This window comes from Tachypleus tridentatus, chromosome 9 (assembly GCF_004210375.1).
Source record: "Tachypleus tridentatus isolate NWPU-2018 chromosome 9, ASM421037v1, whole genome shotgun sequence".
Classification (NCBI taxonomy): Eukaryota; Metazoa; Arthropoda; class Merostomata; order Xiphosura; family Limulidae; genus Tachypleus; species Tachypleus tridentatus.
The window spans coordinates 65,347,675-65,366,699 of NC_134833.1; positions in this window are offsets into that span (position 1 = coordinate 65,347,675).

Here is a 19,025-nt window from a genome sequence, read left to right on the forward strand (position 1 = left end):
TTTGCTATATTAGTTATTCGTCGCTATGGCAACAAGAGGTTGCGTAAATTGTTCAAACATATCCTGTTTTATTTGTGGTACACTTATTATAAAGAAACAAAGGTTAAATATTACAGAATTCATTTCAAAAAGTTGGGAGATCAAGACAAATCACGAGATCCGTACAAAATTTACACCGTTTTGTGTTGGAGAGTTGAGACAATAGACTAAAGATAAGAAAACGTCTTTGCATTTTAGAATTGCAATGGTCTGGCGTGAGGCTAGAAACCATGGAGGTGATTGATATTTTTTATCAGGTGACGTGCAAAGTTATAAAACTCAAAAAAAAAAAAAAGGAAATTTCATGTCCAAACTTTCAGTATACTATAAGACCAGTATATGTATCTGATGCATCTGCACCTACTCCACTCAGCCTCTTGATACAGTTTCATCCGATGTCAGTAGAAATGATGATAGGGATTGTTTTCAACCTGAACTGTCTGGTGAACCACAGTTTTCACACGAGATGAACTTAATGATTTGGTGAGAAATTTGGGCCTTCGAAAGGATTATTCAGATATTCTTGGGTCCATACTTACGGTTAAGTACATCCTTTGTCCATGGGCATCATTTTACTAGTACAGGAATTACAAGAAGGAGTTCATATCACATTTTTCGCAAGAAAGTTCACTGATTTATTGAAACAATATTGTAGAATTAATACCAATGCTAGCAGTTGCAGTTTATAAATCAAGTGAGTGGAATTTGTTCATTGATTCCTCCAAAAGAAATCTAAAAGTTGTTCTCCCTCACAAAGGTAACTTATATGCATCTGTTCATTCAGTTTACTTGAAGAAAACGTAGAATAATCTGGAACTTTTTAATGAGGTCAAATACACAGGAGATGGTTGGCCACTTTGCGGAGACTTAAAAGTCCTTTGTATGTTATTGGGTCAACAATCGATTTATACAAAGTTTCCATGTTTTTTGTGTGAATGAGACGGAAGAACACGAAATCAATACCGGATAAATAAGTAGTGGTTACCCAGAATCAGCCTGTCATCAGAATTGATAAACACTGGACGTGAAAATTTTGTTTTCACAAAGAAAGATTATCTCCACTTCACATAAAACTGGCTTAATGAAGCAATTTGTAAAGGCTTTATATAAACATAGCGACTGTTTCTACATGTATGTGGACAATTCACAGTTCTTTTGAATGTGGAACGTAAAGAAGGGATTTCTGTTGGCCCTTAGATTAGGAAATTGACTTCGGATGAACATTATTGTTTAACTCCTTGTGTGAATAAACACACACATTTTAAAATTCCTCCTTCTATGTTGTTCATAAACGACATAAAATTACACTTCTTTTATAAACGTTTCGGGCTTTAGAACTACGAGGAAAGTTACATAAAGGCTACCTACTTGTACATATCTGTTCCTAGCTTTAAACTAATAGGCTATGGAAAAAAAGCAATAGTCGGATTTAACGGTCACCCTTAAATTTCATCCATGGTTCTAAAGTGCAGAGTATATTTATATTTTTTTTTCGGAAACATGTCTCGGACCATTAATCTTCAGGATCTCATTGTATATATTTTTGCATATAAGTAAGCCATGCCAACATTATGTATATTTCAATACACTTGCGTTTGGACTGATTAGAAAAAGAAGTAATGTATTGAAATAACGAGCCTAAACGAACCCTATCAAAAGAAATGTTTTGTTACAATCAAGGTTGAATGTTATTTTTCAGAAACCCGCGCGTACTCGGAATGAGATTTTCAAGCACGTGGTTTTATCCAGAATGTGCCAGGAATATATTTTGACATTGTATGGCGTATTAAGTTGTCTGATGACATTGAAAATTGAATCAGTTTTTGGAAGGCAAAATATTCAAACACTTAAGTCATAAAAATGTATTTATATTGAAAGTTTAGAGTTTCCCGGACTAATATAGCCCTTGTTTTCTTGATTTCTGAAACAAGAGAATATGGATCAACTTGGGGTACCAGAACCACCAAGAAAGATTCCTGTGTGAGGTCGTAACCCAGCCGTTCTTGTAACTGGTGAAAAATAACGAACACAAAGCTCAACAGTAACTTATCCATGTGATCCAGGCAACAATACGCAACATAATCAATATCCATCCAAAAAAGCAAAACAAGTCACGTGTAGACAATTTCCAAGACATATGCAATCAACCGTCACACACACTCCGAACAAATGGAAAATGAAATGGGTAGTCGTACTACCCCACATAAAACACACTGGTAAAGTCATTGGATTTCTGTGCGATTGGGATGTTAAAATAACACAAAATGTCTTTCTTATATGAAACTCCTCTGTAAAGAAACTTGTTCTCATGTCAATAAAAACATGTATTAATTAAATTTAATTTTGTAAATCCTCCAACTAATAATCCAACATTAAACATGAGTAAAACATTATGATAATCGAATATCATATATGACAAAATCTTTCGCATGTTTCAAAAATAAAAAGAATTAGACTTACTTCCCACAAAAACATCACCAAACTCACATGCATGAAAAGTACACTACATATGTAGTTAAAAGTACAAAAATATCCTAGTTAGTAGGCCAGTTAACACCTTAGAACTACTGACCCATGTGGACCAAAGACAAATTTCCAATCCATTTTAGCCACTTTTACTTAACATCCAATCTCCGCATCAATGAGACCTGATTCGAGGAACTCCGTGTATTTCAGAAGGGTATTATGGTTTTCGGATATTCAAGTTAGAACGAGAAAAATATTCTTAGTTAAAGAATTCGATCTGTTAACCTAAAAACGTACCTATCAGTAGTGATCAGCCACAAAGATGCGGGGTTTATGGTGTTGGGCGGACTGTGGTTTTCTTGTACAGAGTAGTATAAACGTTGATATTTAGGCTAGTTTTGTAAGTTGTCACCTTGAAACAGCATATAAACTTTGTTGAGCTTCCCTCGGCCGTCCGCGTCGACAGATCTAGCAAAAACCGCGTAGAATATGGCTTTATAGAACTGAGGAACCAGATCTTGTATTACGAAACATGTGCGACCACTACCGCGTTTTGTGGGTGATTTTCTGTTGAAGTATGGGTTTTACTCTTTCCTAGCCTGGAAACTAATGCGATTGTTCCTATTCAAAATCCCTGGCAAAATCACAAAGGATGTATTTAACGTACAGAAAGTTATCCTGTTGCCACCACCCGAGATTTCTGTATTTTGTGTCACAACATTTCTATTCGATGAACACAAATTATATTTTCTTTACCAGGCATAAATATTCAGAGAAACAAATCCGTTTCTTGTTCATATCAGTAACCAAACATAATATAATATCACAGATATCAGAGCTCTATTATTTAAATTGAAGGACCCAAATATCGCTGCTCATCCATAATATTTTGCTCACAACGATTTCTGTTGAATGTATTATTATGTAGTTGGTTGACAAGCCCACCAGATATTAAAACACACCACACATACTTTACCTATACTAAATATTACGTTGTTAGTAGCTGTGTAACTATACTTGTTATCAGAGGTGAAATTCTAAAGAACAAAAACAAAACAGAGGTACTTAGTGAAATGAACCTGTTTTTGAAAAAGAAAAAAAAACCTACGTATAAACATAAAAAACTACAAAGAATCTCAAATACTTCCCGGTACTTGTCCCATCTTAAAAATTAAGTGCCGGTACTTAGTACTAATAATTACCGGTAGAGTTTCACCCCTACTGGTTATTATCCGAAACATTCTTATTATTTGTATAACTTACGATTTTGTTTTAGATAGCCATATAATTTGTATTGTGGTTGTACAATACAGTATTGTTTATTGTGTTACATCGTTCAATAATATTTGAAATCGTTTTGATTGGCTTACAACTGTTTCCAGTGTTTTGTACGTTCCAACATGCCTGAATATTGAATGATGAATTTAAAAATACAATGACGTAATGAAGTGCTTCCTGGAAAAGCGAAATCACGATATTTTAAACTTAATTAATATTTAATATACCAAAAAATGTTTATGTAATAGCTTTCAAAGGAATTGGAAAATTAAGGTAGGTCGATACTCAACAATATTAAAACACATTCGAATCGCAACATAATTTTCGTAATACAACAGTAACAATTTTCTGCATAAAAATGTGTTAATATGCAAGAATACTAAATACTTTGTTGGGACTGCAGCATGATTTAACACACCAACAGTTTTTGAACCATGTTTCAATATATTGTTATGTTTCGCAAAACTTTGAATAATGCTTATAATTTAATGTTAAGAATTTTTCCAACAGGTGACACGTTTGATGCTTGTTTGTTGTTAAGCTTAAAGCTGCTACACACGTTCAGTTAATTGTATCCTTCTCACAGCAGGAAAAGAAATACACACATTTGATGCAAGAATTCAGTGAAGTAACCTTAAAGTTTGTATTTTTGAATTTCGCGCAAAGCTACTCAAGGGCTATCTGTACTAGCCGTCCCTAATTTAGCAGTGTAAGATTAGAGGGAAGGCAGCTAATCATCACTGCCAACTCTTGGGCTGCTCTTACCAACGAATAATGTGATTGACCCTATTATTATAACGCCTCCATGGCTGAAAGGGCGAGCAGGTTTGGTGTGACCGGGATTCAAACCCGCGACCCTAGGAATACGAGTCGAACGCCTTAACCCACCTGGCCATACCGGACCAACTTGCGAGATTCAAAACAACCCAAACCAGTACTTTAATGACCTACACAGATGACTTTTTATAAATGTTATCTTCCCTCTCCATATTTTCTTTATGCTTATTTGTTCATGATTATTTTTTTTTAAAAGTCAACAGTTACCATCCTTTAGGCACGGAAAGAGACTATTATCTTAGCTTTATGATGTTTGATTGGAGAAACATTCGTCATAGCATTCGAGTTCCAATAGGAAGAATTACTTACATATATTCAATGCAATAGTGATAGTACTTTACATATGCTATAGAATATAGCATATTCATGAGTGAACGTTATTTATTGTTGTAAATCAGTGCGAGTTGGCTCTGAAGGAAATACTTTAACTGTTTGTTTCTTTTGAATCTCGTGCAAAGCTACAAAGCTACACGAGGGCTATCTCTGCTATTCGTCCCTAATTTAGCAGTGATAGACAAGATAGAAGGCTGCTAGTCAATATCACACACCGGCAACTCTTGGGCCACTCTTTTTACTAAGGAATGGTGGGATTGAGCGCTACTTCATAACATCCCCACGGCTGCAAGGACGAGCATATTAGGTGATTTGAACCCGCGACCCTCAGAATAACATAGCAGGATCCGTTCTTAATTTCTAACTGATAGACCAGAGGAAAGACAGCTAGGTAACAGAATCGAATCGAAGAAACAGAGAAACCTACCAAAGCTATTAACGCCGAAATACAACACAGCCTAACCTCATCTAGCGACTAGAGGGGAAATCAACAGAACACACACCTCCGCCACGCAACGTTAATTATACTTGGCTTTCCAAAAATAGGAAAAATGGATCCGCATGCTCGCCGTTATCACAGAACACGAGCCGTTTTGATAGAACAATGAGGATTAATATCAGATACATGTGTCTACCAAGTTTTAATTGAGCTACAGAATAAGAATAGTGTAAAAACAAAACAAAACTGGTCCCCATGCTAACATGTTTTCTTTCGAATTTTAGTCATCTTGCTGTGACTATGGTCTTTGACCTGGACGCTTCAAAAACTTAAGTAGAATCACAGTCCAAGTGTATACGAATTTGCGTTCACATCTGCTCAGCCGTTTTCGAGAAATCTTGCTGACAAACACACAGCACAATACGACCACACGTCGCTGTAAATATTACAGAAGGTAAGATCAGCATTAGTGATTGTATATATAAAACCAGATCTCGTAAAGGAAACACACACAAGCCACATCAATAAAACATGTCCTGTCTAGTGGCTCAGCGGTACGTTAGTAGGTTTATGATACTAAAAACTAGGTTTCATTACCCGTGTGTTTTTGTACTTAATAATGAACAAACAAATTGTCTCATCAGGAGGGGGGAAGTCCTACTTATGGGAAGGGATGTCATAGACTAGAACTTCCTTCCGTGGCTCAGAGACAAGTCTGAAAGTTTATAACGCTAGAAAGCTGAGTTAGTTACGTGCTTTTCGCACAGTACAGATATTGTATATCGTTGTGTTTGTAGGTCAAGTAAATATGCACCACTAAATACACAAAGTATAAACACCGTTAAACACTTCAAGTAACTACCCATCACTAAACACATCATGTAAATACACATCTCTAAGTCCATCAAGTGAATACATGATACTAAACATATCAAGTAAATACACATTAAGTGTATACACATTATTAAACACAAATATACTAAATTCTGATATGTAAACAGATCTCCTATAATTAAAGTGATGCCCCAAACTTTCCATTAAACAGTTACGTGATAATTACTGAAACATAAGACTAGAGAGAGCTAACCCTTGTCACAGCTACAGAGCATCTGTAGGGGTAGAAAATGTTAGTGACCTTGTTTCAGGGTTACTTTAATCTCGTTGTAAGGTGAAGTCTGATTCATATAGTTAAAACACATGAGCCAAAATATTCCAAAGTTTTTCAAATTTATCCACCAAAAATAACTATGTGTATAAAATAAATGAAAGATCTGTTACCTCATCCACTAGGTTTTCACCTAACCCTCACCTGAATTTCTATTATTTCAACTACTAGGTAGCCATCTAGCTCCCACCAGAAATATTTGTTACCCCATCCACGTGACCACCTAGCTACCACTGTAATGTCTGTTATTTCAACCACTAGATGGCCGGCCACATGGCCCTCACTGGAATATCTGTTATCCCAGACGCTAGATGGCCCCATAGACTTCACCAGAATATCTGTTACCCTATCCACTAGATGGCCATCTTGCTCCCACTTGAATATCTTTATTCCTATCACTAGATGACCACCAAGCCATCCTCTTTTATTTCAACCTTCAGAAGGACACCTAGAACTAGATAAAAGTATATATTTATATACAAGCCTTTATTGTCTGTTTGCTCGTAAATTGTGCAATCCAGAACATGTAATAACAAAATTATTTACGACAGTAAAAAATTAAGCACTTTGTTAATTTTTTTATTGTGAAACTCACTGTTACTGACACTGTTCAGAACTGATAAACAAAATTTCTAATTATAACATAACCGCTGTTCTTGAACTTAAGTAGTTTATTTTGTTTATCAGTTGTGATGAAATTATTCAGTTCAATGACATCACTGTTTTAACTTCTTTTCTAGTTAGAAATATTACTTTCGGATGGTTTTTTGGGTTTGAATTTCGCGCAAAGCTACACGAGGGATATCTGCTCTAGTTGTCCCGAATTCATCAAAGTAAGACTAGAGAGAAGACAGCTAGTCATCACCACCCATCGCCAACTCTTTGGCTACTCTTTTACCAACGAGTAGTTGGATTGACCGCACTTTATAACACCCCCACAGCTGAAAGCGCGAGCATGTTTGGTGTGCCGGGTCCTTTCAAATGGTCGTGAGAGAACAAAATTGAAAGAAGTTTTGGAGTCCCATATTTAGTAAATATTTATACACTTATACAGATCTTGTCCCGGCCTGGTAGTTAGAGTAGGCGACTCTTAATCTAGAGATTGCGGGCTCGAATCCCGTCACCGAAAATGCCCTTTAAGCTGCTAGGGGAATTTGCACGTGTAGATTAATCCCACTATTCGTTGATAGAATAGCTCAATAGTTGGTAGAGGGTGTTGTTGTTTAACTGTATACTTTCTAGTCCAGCGTTTCTCAAACTTTGGTTTGCGAATCATGTCCGGAATTCCATTAAAATATTTAAAAATATATTTGTATAAAATAAAAAATAATCAACAGGTTTTGTGCAATTATGTTTATTTGAATTAAAAAAATTAATATTGGAATTTAGCGTTTTCTGTACGTGAAATACTTTCTTGAAACAAAAACATCGATAAGTTTCGGGGTCCGCGAAAAATATTTAAATGAAAACGGGTCCTCGGACAACTAAAGTTTGAGAACCGCTGTTATAGTTTATCTCTTCTAGCTTATGGGTAAAGCACAAAGCTTTGTGTGATATGCAACAAAGAAACAAAAATTTACATTCTTATCTCTCTGTGTGTTTGCGTGATCGTATTGCCGGTGCTTACAAAGCACGCGATGGGTGATGGTAATGAACTTAGGAATCTTGTACGGGGTCACTTAGAACATGCACTTTATCACTGTTTTAATTACTCAACATCATGGTATACATATTAATTCTCATGTGAGTAAAGTTCAAATACAAAATTCCAGGAAAAAAAAAGGATATGAAGGTCTCCAGGACTGGTTCTTTACGAATCGCAAGTGAAAGCTGTGAGTGCAAAAGCTGAATTACTTGTGATGCATAATAATAATAACAATACAGTTACACGTGTGAGATATGTAGGCTAAGTGAAGTTACACACGAGAAAATGTAATATTAGTGAAGGGAAGCTAGTCATCACCACCTACTGCTAAATCTTGGGCTACTCTTTTACCAACGAATAGTGACACTGACTGTCACATTATAACGCCCCCAAGGCTAAAATGGCGAGGATGTTTGATGCGACAGGAATTCGAACCCACGATCCTCAGATTACGAGTCAAACGCCTTAATCCACCTGGCCATGCCGGGCCTAGGCCAGTACAGAATACTATAAGAATTAGAAAGATGGAGCCAATAAAGAATGTCTTAACAAATAGAATCATGGGGTCAATGCTATAAAGGTCAGAATTATGTGGGCTACTTTTGTTTGACAGTACAACGGGATTGGGATATCACTCATAGAGTGCATAAGTGGCTCCATGTGTGTTTGTGGAAACTGGACACAAGCCATGAATCCTGAAAGTCACAGTCCTTTAACACAAACCACTAAGCCCTAACTTTATTTTTATCATTCTGTATTTTGTGGTAGTTTTTAACTTATGAAACAAATTGAAATAACTAGCGTATTTTTAGAACGCTAGTTAATACTTGCTGATTTCTATTAACCCAAAAAATGGAGGACCTCACATGAATAAATAAAACACAGCTTCTTTCCAGTTGTAGTCACATTAAAAGGAAAACTCCCAAACATTGCATATATTTTCTGTTATTTTAACTTAGTTTTACAGTGCAGAATGATGCTAGTTAGTTTTTATAAGTGCTTAATAATGCACAGGGAAGTGAGATCATACAGATTTAGTGAAGTCAAAAGAAAACAGCAATGTTCACGTTTTATGTATATTCACAAACTCTTTCCTGGGTTATTGCAAACACAGTACAATGTACCAACCTTTAGTTATATATATATATCTTCTAAATCTCTGAAAAGCACTCATATACTTTCATATATCATGCAAGAAAGAATAGTTCTATGGATATTAGATGCGGTGAAACAACGGTAAGTCTACGGACTTACAACGTTATAAATCCACAGAAAACCAAGTGTGGTTTTGTACTAAAACGAAACTGAAGAGTCATATTCAGTGACAATGGTGAACTTTGGTCTCGGAAAAAATCTCTGTTGATCTACGCTGATTCTTTGTGGAACTTTCATTTTCTGGGCTGCCATGGACATATTTCATGTTTTCTGGACTAGTCCTCAGACTTCTGACCACTGAGAGTTTCGAACATGGCTATAGCATTTTCATCAGATGACATTTTCTTTCGCATTAAGTAACTTCACTCTTGTGTGTCTCCTTCCCTCTACACATCCTTCTTTTTGGTGTTATTTGGCTTTGAAATTTTATCCAATTCAAAACACAAATATTAAAGTTTCCAACTTTAAGATTATCTAATAAGGCTATTTGAAAATCATCAGAACTCGAGAATCTTTGACACTAAGGATTCAAACAACTTTTAACAATATAATAAGATGATTTAACATAGAAACATAAAATAACTTTTAGCAATATAATATATTGGTTTGACATAAAAACACATAAAATAAATTTTTACCAATATAGAAATTTGTTTTAAATACGAAACACATTAACACTGTTAACAATATAATAAGATGGTTGAATTGTTTGTTTTTTGTACAAAGCTACTCAAAGGCTAACTGTGCTAGCCGTCCCTAATTTAGCAGTGTAAGAGTAGAGGGAAGGCAGCTAGTCATCACCATCCACCGCCAACTATTGGGCTACTCTTTTACCAACAAATAGTGAGATTGACCGATACATTATAACGCCCCTACGGCTGAAAGGGTGAGCATGTTTGGTGCGATGGGGATGCGAAACCGCGACCCTCAGATTACGAGTCGCACGCCTTAACACGCTTGGCCATGCCGGGCCAGTAGGTTGAATGAAGAAACACATACAACATTTAAACATATAATAAGGTGGTCCTACAAAAACACATAAAGTAACTTTTTAACAATATAATAAGTTGATTTCACAAAGAAACACGTAAACACATTTAAGAATATAATGAGATAGTTTAACAAGAAAACATAAAATAACTTTCAACAATATAATAAGATAACTTATGAAAGAAACACATCAAATAACTTTCAACAAAAAACATATTGGTTTAACATAGAAACGCATGAACTAAATTTACAAAATTTTAACAAAAACATATATAATAACTTTCAACAATATAATAAGATGTTTAGAAAAAAAACACATATAATAACTTTTAACCATACAATAACACATAAAATAACAAACAAATAAACACTTCTAAGAATATAATAAATGAGTTTCATAAAGAAACAAAACATGTCTTTAAACAATAACATAAGATTAAATAATAAAGAAACAGACAAAGCAACTTTAACAGTGAAATATGATGGTTCATCAAAGAAACAAGTGTAATAAGTTTTTACAATATAAAAAGGAGGTTAGGAAAAAAATATCTTTTTAACAACATAATAAGATGGTTTAACAAAGAAACACATATAATAAAGTTTAACAATAGAATAATATTGTATAAAAAACACATATAATAACTTTATCTATATCTAGGTGTGGTTCAAGAAAAACAAAAAAATAACATTTAAACAACATACAAACTTGTTTTAATAAAAAACACATAAACACATTTTAGAATATAATAAGATAGTTTGATAAAGAAACATAAAATAACTTTTAACAATATGATTAGATTGATTAACGAAGAAACACATAAAATAACTTTTAACCATATAATAAGATTATTTAACAAAAATCGTATAAAATGATTTTTAACAATATAACAAGATAATTCAACAAAGATATACATAAAATTTCTTTTAACAATATTATAAAATGGTTTAACAAAGTAACACATATAATGAAGTTTAACAATACAATATGATGATGTATTGGTTTGTTTGGGAATTTCGCACAAAGCTACTCGAGGGCTATCTGTGCTAGCCGTCCCTAATTTAGCAGTGTAAGAGTAGAGGGAAGGCAGCTAGTCATCACCATCCACCGCCAACTATTGGGCTACTCTTTTACCAACAAATAGTGGGATTGACCATCACATTATACACCCCCACGGCTGGGAGGGCAAGCATGTTTAGCGCAACGCGGGCGCGAACCCGCGAATTACGAGTCGCACGCCTTACGCGCTAGGCCATGCCGGGCCATGATGATGTAACATTGAGAAACATATAATAACTTTTAACCATGTAACTGTACGGTTTTAGAAAAAACATCCAATAACGTTTAACAATATGATAAAATAGTACACAAAGAAACACATAAAGTTAATTTTAAAACTAAAGTTATAATGTTTAACAAGGAAACATGAAATACATTCTTACAATACAATGAAATAAATTTAACAAGGAAAGATATATAATAACTTTCAACAATATAATAAGATATTTTAAAAAAGAAACACATATAATAACTTTTAAACATTCAGTAACACATAAAACAACAAACAAGTAAACACGTGTAAGAATATAATAATTGAGTTTGATAAAGAAACATACAATATCTTTAAACAATAACATAAGATTAAATAATAAAGAAACAGATAAATAAGCTTTAACAGTGGAATATGGTGGTTCGTTAAAGAAACATGTGTAATAAGTTTTTACCATATAATAAGGAGGTTTAGAAAAGAAACACATAAAATACCTTTTTCACAATATAATAAAATTGTTTAAAAAAGAGACACATATAATAATTTTATCTATATCTAGGGGTGGTTCAAGAAAAACAGAAAAATAACATTTAAACAATATAGAAACTTCTTTTAATAAAGAAACACGTAAACACTTTTTAGAATATGATAAAATAGTTTGATAAAGAAACATAAAATAACTTTTAATAATATGATTATATTGTTTAACAAAGACACACATAAAATAACTTTCGGAGAATACAATAAGATAATTTAACAAAGAAGCACTGAAATAAATTTAAACAATTTAATGAAATAATTTAAAAAAGAAACACTAAAATAACTTTTAACCATATAATAAGATTATTTAACAAAGAAACACATAAAATAATTTTTAAAAATATAACAAGATAATTTAAAAAAGATACAAATAAATTTTTTTTAACAATATTATAAAATGGTTTAATAAAGAAACACATGTAATAACTTTTAAGCGTACAATAACATCTGAATAATAAACACAAAAATACTTGTAAGAATATAATAATTGAGTTTCATAAAGAAACAAAACATGTCTTTAAACAATAACATAAGATTAAATAATAAAGAAAATCACAAAGCAACTTTAACAGTGGAATATGATGGTTGATCAAAAAAACATGTGTAATAAGTTTTTACCATATAATAAGGAGGTTAAGAAAAGAAACATATAAAATACTTTTTTAACAATATAATGAGATGTTTTAACAAAGAAAGACGTATAAAAAGTTTAAAATAGAATAATATGGGTTAAAAAAAAAACATATATAATAACTTTATCTATATCTAGTTGTGGTTTAAGAAAAATGTAACATTTAAACAATATAGAAACTTGTTTTAATAAAGAAACACATAAAAACTTTTTAGAATATAATAAGATAGTTAAAAAAGAAAACATAAAATAACTTTTAACAATATGATTACAATTTTTAACAAAGAAAGAATAAAATAACTTTAAACAATTTAATGAGATACTTTAAAAAAAAACTAAAATAACTTTTTACAATATAACAAGATTACTTAACAAAGAAACGTATAAAACAATTTTAAAAATATAACAAGATCATTTAACAAAGATATACATAAAATTACTTTTAACAATATCATAACTTGGTTTAACAAAAGACACATATAATGAAGTTTAACAATATAATAAGATGGTGCAACTTCGAAAAATATGCAAGATTTAACCATATAACTAGATGGTCCTAGAAAAAACATCAAATTACTTTTTAACAATAAAACAAGATAAATTTGAAAAGATATACATAGAATTACTTATACCAATATAATAAGATACTTTAACAAAGAAACACATATAATAAAGTTTAACCATATAAAGAGGTGGTTGAAAAAAACACAAATAAAACAACATTTTAACAGAATAGAAAATTGTTTTAACAAAGAAACACTTTTTAGAATATAATAACATGATTTGACAAAGAAACACTAAAATTAACTTTTTAACAGTAGTATAGCATGGTTTAAAAAAGAAGCATGTAATATAATTCTTTTCACAATATAATAACATTATATAATAAAGAAACATATAAAATATATTTTTAACAATATAATAAGATGGTTTAAGAAAGAAACACTTATAATAAGGTTTAACAATATAATAAAATGGTTAAATAAAGAACATAAATAATAACTTTTAACCATATAGTAAGGTAGTTTCAAGAAAAACAAATAAAACAACATTTTGACAATATAGAAACTTGTTTTAAGAAAGAGACTTTTAACAAATAACACATAAAATGACCATGAACAATTTAATGATAATTTTAAAAAAACACTGAAATAACTTTTAACAATATTTTAAAATAGTTAACAAAGAAACATAAAGTAAATGTTTAACAAAGAAACGTGATATATATTCTAACAATATAATGAGATAATTTTAACAAAGAATCAAATATAATAATTTTCAACAATATAGTAAAATTATTTGTCAAAGAGACGCATAAAATAATTTTAACAATATAACAAGATAATTTAACAAAAAGACACATAAAACTACTTTTAACAATATTATAAGATGGTTAAAAAATAACACATATAATAAAGTTTAAAAATATAATAAAATGGTTTTACAAAAAACACATGTAATAACTTTTAAGCATATAAAAAGATGGGTCAAAAAATAATGAAAACACATAAAATAACTTTTTAACAATAAAACGAAATAAATGAAAAATATACACATGGAATTGCTTTTACCAACATAATAGGATGGTTTTATAAACAAACAGTGAAAACAGAGTTTAACAATATAATAAAATAGTTTAACAAAAAAAACACATATTATAACTTTTAACCATATAAAAAGGTAAGTAAAAAACAACAACAACATTTTAACAGTATAGAAATTTGTTTTAACAAAGAAACACATAAAATAACTTTTGACAATATTATAAAATAGTTAACAAAGAAACACACAAAGTAAATTTTAAATCTAAAATCAGATTGTTTAAGAAAGAAACACGAAATACATTCTATTAATATAATGAAATGATTTTAACAAAAAACATATATAATAACTTTCAATAATATAATAAGATTTTAAAAAAAGAAACATATATAATAACTTTCAACAATATAAAACGATTATTTAACAAAGAAACGCATAAAATAATTTTTAACAATATAACAAGATAATTTAACAAAGATACATATAAAATTACTCTTAACAATATTATAATATGGTTTAACAAAGAAACACATATAATAAAGTTTAGCAATATAATAAAATAGTTTAACAAAAAACACATAAACTAACTTTTAACCATATAAAAAGTTGGTTCAAGAAAAATAAATAAAACATTTTAATAGTATAGAAACTTGTTTTAACAAAGAAACACATAAAATAACTTTTAACAATGAAATAAAATGGGTTAACTAGGAAACAAATAAAATAAATTTGACAAATATAATAAGGTAGTTTAACAAAAAAACATAAAATAACTTTTAACAGTATAATGAGATTGTTTAACGAAGAAACACGTATAATAATCTCTAACAATATAATGAGATAATTTAATAAAGAAACACATAAATAATTTTAACAATATAATATGATGATTTAACAAAGAAATGCACAAAATAACTTTTAACAATATCACGAGATAATTTAACAAAAAACCACATAAAACAACGTTTTAACAATATAATCAGAAGATTTGGCAATGAAACATACAAAATAACTTTTAACGGTATAAAATGATGATTTCACAAAGAAACACATAAAATAACTTTTTAAGAATATAATAAGAATTTTTAGCAAAGAAACATATAAAGTAACTTTTAACAATATATTCTTATAAGATGTTTTAACAAACAAACACATAAAATAACTTTTTAACGATACAGAACGTTTTCAATCAAGAAACACATAAATACTTTTTTGAATCTAATAAGATATTTTAACAAAGAGACACATAGAATTATCTTTAACAAGAAACACATGCAATATCATTAACAGTATAAGAAGAGGGTGTAAGAAACAAACATATAAAATAACTTTTAACAATATAATAAAATGGGTTGACTAAAAAACGCATAAAATAAATTTGCCAAATATAATAAGGTAGTTTAACCAAGAAACATAAAATTACTTTTAACAGTATGATGATTTGGTTTAACCAAGAAGCACATATAATAACGTCTAATAATATAATGAGATAATTTAACGAAGAAACACATAAAATAATTTTTAGCAATATTATATGATGGTTTAACAACGAAATACATAAATAACTTTTTAGGAATATAATGAGAATTTTTAACAAAGAAACATATAAAATAAGGTTTAACAATATAGATCGTTTTTAACCAAAAAACACATAAACACTTTTTGAGTCTAATAAGAGAGTTTAACAAAGAAACATAAAATAATTTTTAACAATATAATAAAACTATTTAACAAAGAAACTTATAAAACAAAGTTTAAGAATATAATATGATGGTTTAACTAAGAAACGCATGTAATAACTTTTTAACATATAATAAGGTGGTTTAACAAATAACACACAAAATAATTTTTTAATAATATACTAAGGTGGTTTGACCAAAATCATATTAAATAACTTTTTTTGACAGTATAATCAGGTGGTTTAGGAAAAAACATAAAATAAGTGATTTGACAATATATTCACATTGTTTAACAAAGATACGCATAAAATAACTTTTTGACAGTATAATTAGATGGTTTAGGATAAAACATAAAATAAGTGATTTGGCAATATATTCACATTGTTTAACAAAGATACGCATAAAATAACTTTTTTAACAATATTATAATGTGATTCTGCAGAGAAACAAATTAAATATTTTAACAACATAATAATCTTGTTTTATAAAAAGATGAATTAAATAACTTTTTAACAATATTTTTCAGAATATAATAAGGTGGTTTTACAAAGAAACGTATTAAATAGCTTTTTGACAATATAATAAGATGATTAAAGATGGTTAAATCAAAGAAGCCCGTAAAATAACTTTTAACAATATAAAAACATGGTTTAACAAAAAGAACATAAAATAACTTTTAATAATATAATAAGATGGTTTAAGAATGATACACATAAAGTATCTTTTAACAATATAATAAGATGGTTTAACAAAGTAGCAGATGAAATAAATTTTAACAATATAATCAGAAGGTTTAACAAAGAAACACATAAAGTAACTTTTTAACAATATAATAAAATGGTTTAATAAAGTAACACATTAAATAACTTTTAACAACATGATAAAATGGTTTAACAAATAAGCACATAAAATACATTTTATCAGTATAATAAGTTGGTTTAATAAAGAAACAATATAATATAGTTGTTTAAGTGTGAGACTAATAAAATAACTATTAACAATATGGTAAGGTGGTTTAAGAAAGAAACATAAAATTGCAGTATACAATTAGGCATAAACCTATCGAAAACACCTTTTATTATTGAGAAATTACATTTAAAAACATGTTTACTATGCATATCCTACTCTATTTTGAAGGAATGGTTTAAAAGTACAAAAAGTAAAAGCCGTTTAACATGGAAAAACGTATTACGTCTTCAGAATTCGTTAATGAATTCGAACCATGAAAATGAAAATACTTGCATTGATAATCACCGATGCATCAATTGTATATCTTGTAAACTGAAACCACAGTAAATGAAACAAGAAAACAAACAACAGAGACTCTTTTCTAATTGTATCGAAGACAAGCTACCCTTTAATCAAACAAAAAATCAAGTGAACCATGCACAGACATTTCAATAGATAGGTATTACCAAGATAGACAAACGTATAAAGAGAATTCTATCACGAAATTAAAAAAAAAAAATTGTGCTACACAACAGAGATTAGTGTTCTATGTGAAACCGTGCTTAAAATAGCCAACAGGGGTTGCATATATTTAAGTTAGAAGAAGTTTACAGGATTTACAAACTTCCAACCTACAGGTGGCGCTCCTTTGACGTGAAATCTTGCTGCTGACATTTCGACTTCGATGGACCATAGGCGTAACGTTCAGCATCTTTCAATTTGACGGGAAAGCTCCCCATTAGTTAGTTGGTGATACCACGTTAGCAGTGACGAAACGTTGTTTTAAAATAATACATTTTTCTGTATTCTGTTTTAACTGTTTTTAAAGTGGTGGGATACTTCCGACATCTATATTGTGCTGTTTTGACTGGAATCTCCCTATGGTTATGATTCATAAAGTACTCAAGTCAGTTGACACTAACCATACCTTTGACTGTTTACCTTTGCTGTCACTTCCATTGTTTCCCTTTATAGTTTTCCTCCTAGTTACTCACCATGTAATAGGTTTCGATGTAAAATATAACGTTTTGAGCACGTGGAATTTTATACGGCATCTTACAATGAAACAGCATTAAAAATATCAAGTGAAACCGTTTGCTTATCATAAAGGATTTCAAGGTATATCACTGAAATATTTCTATCACACTCATGTAAAACAGTTGGTACACGTACTTGCAATGATATCTAAGCTACTGTTTGTGAATTTTATTCTCAACTAATAATTTCACTTGTTATGAATATTTTAACTAAATCTACTTGAAATATGTTCTTCACTAACCTTTATAAAAAACAGAAGGAGAAAGTACGTTGTTAGAACCATCACAAAAAGCGTGTTCTCTGAAATCCCATCTCAAGCTGTGGTTTTCTTTCTTTCAGTTGTAGTGTGGATCTTTTCTGTTTATCATATCTCTTTCGTGAAAATTCACTACCTGTAAAACATTTCATCGTCAAAATTTAAAGATTCTTTTCTGGTGTTAGTAAAAATAGCAGATGCACTTCGTATTCCAATAATACTTTCATTGTCACTTATTAAGTTAACACTCTATTATCAGTGTTTAACAATTATTTGGTATATTTTCTTTTTTTATTAAATTCTCTCATAAATTCTATGTACAACACAGTGAAGAAGTGGACAGATTAAACATATACAGAGTATAAGGCAGCATACACCAAAACTTTTTATTATTCAAATATATTATGGAATTGATTCTCTAAAAACGTCAAACAGTGCTTTGCATCAGAAAATTCGACGGTTGAGTGATAGTCATGTAACATAGTAAAAACTTGGTATAATATCACTCAATATGTTTGAACGAAAAAGTTGCAAAGCTCTTTCAGTTACTGATTTGTCGAAAACGTTTTCTAGCTTTATACTCAGGTTGGACATCACAAAGTTTAATGCATACATTGTGCATCATCTAATAGTTTGGAAAACATGGAACACACTTTAAGTTTCTGATCACACAAATCAGGAACTGTACTAACTGTATAATCAAGTGGAAGACACAAATGCAGTTTCTGATGCATCAGTTGATAGATATGAAGGCAAGAAATACTACTTTCTTTCGG